The following is a 1,674-nucleotide window of genomic DNA, read 5'->3' as shown; positions in this document are numbered from 1 at the left end:
TACAGCACGGTTTCGATAGCGCTGTTAAGCAAAACAGTAATGGCAAGTATTTGCCCAAATCTATCTAGAGAGGGGAGAGGGAATTTTAAATGTAAAATAATGACTTATAGCAGTTGTTATTTCCTGTGTTGATAAAAAAATAACAGATAAATAATGAGGCCTTCTGCTGAAATCACTATTCACCAAATAAAAGAATAAATTTCACTAGTTGGTATAAAATTACAAACTGAAACTATAAATCTAAACAAAATGCTAAATAGCGGCTATGATTCTGGTTATCTAGCACACATTACCATGATAGTTATTTAAGTATTTTTTTTCCGTAGTTACAACGTAACTGGGGGCTTACGGGCTGTCATAGCAGCAGTTATAATGTTGTAAGTCATTATTTTAAATCTTAATATACAGTGATTTGTAAAATAATATCTTTATCTTGTTATTCTTATTATCTATTTGTGCAAGTTGCTTATAATCCAGTGCGGTAGATCAAATATAATACCAGGGAAGGGCAGATTGAGGCCCTCTTGAAGAGAGAAGGAAAGCAGCCAACTTCGCTTTAGCCGTGATGGGGGAGTGGAAGCAGCAGGAGTGGAGGAGGCAAGCACAGGAATTTGCCTCCAGAAGAAGCACTGAGATGAGAATCTTTCTTTCCTTCTCTCCTTCTCTCCTTCTTGGCCTCTCCTCTGCATGCCCCTTCCACTGCTACTGCTACCTCCCAATTGAATCAATCTCTCTCTCTCGGCTCCTCTGTGATTTTGTTTGGCCGAAGTCTTTTGGGAGCTTCTTTCTTTATAGAGAAGAGGGTAGGGGGTGAGAGCAGTACAGTGGGGCAGTACAGTTAGGCTTGGCTGCGATTTGTTTTGTTGTACGTTACTTCTATATAGATGTTGGTATGTTTGTACTGCCTGTACTGCTGCTTGCTCACAGTCTCTTTCTGAAAACTCCCAAGGCTATTGGATCCCAAAGGATCAGTAGTCCTACTTGGAGGCTGTAGCTTTGAAATGTCTGAGACTGATTGTTTGAATCTAGTAGGTTGCTTTTTAATGGGAGTCATATTTGCTACTGATATGTCAAGCAAAATGGACATATTTAAATGCTGATTTTATAACTTGGGAGGCCAATTAAGTACACATCAACTCATAAAATAAAAAATTGGCAATCTTATAACTAGGAGGAAATTTCACGCTTAATGGGCAATTTTCTAACTAGAAAGAAATCTCAGACTTGATTACTGTAAAACATCAAAAATATCTAGGATCACAACCTGTATATTAGCTGGTTGCATGGACAATTAATTCGAAATTTTCAGAACAATAACCAATAGCAAGATTCCATAATATGAACCACCGATCACAAGCTCACATGTGATCCAATAAGGACAAAAAAACAATTGTTCTTGGAATATTTAGACAAACAAAAGAACTAAGTGCTGTAATTGGAAACATAAATACTACACTTAAAATTGAAGAATAAATGAATAGAACTCTTTTGACATCATATGAAAGAACTCTGCCATGCTTTGCAGTAGTGCGATTGGACTGTTCATCTATCAATGGATCATTCCTATTGTCTGGCGCTTTGAATGAGGAGGGAGCCTGAAATTATCCTCACATCCCTATCATGATCTTTCCTGCTCCTTTGCATCCATCTTCCATTGACATTTGGCACACGTTC

This window comes from Phoenix dactylifera, unplaced genomic scaffold (assembly GCF_009389715.1).
Source record: "Phoenix dactylifera cultivar Barhee BC4 unplaced genomic scaffold, palm_55x_up_171113_PBpolish2nd_filt_p 002223F, whole genome shotgun sequence".
Classification (NCBI taxonomy): Eukaryota; Viridiplantae; Streptophyta; class Magnoliopsida; order Arecales; family Arecaceae; genus Phoenix; species Phoenix dactylifera.
The sequence above is the reverse complement of the archived record's forward strand: the minus strand, read 5'-3'. Positions refer to the sequence as shown.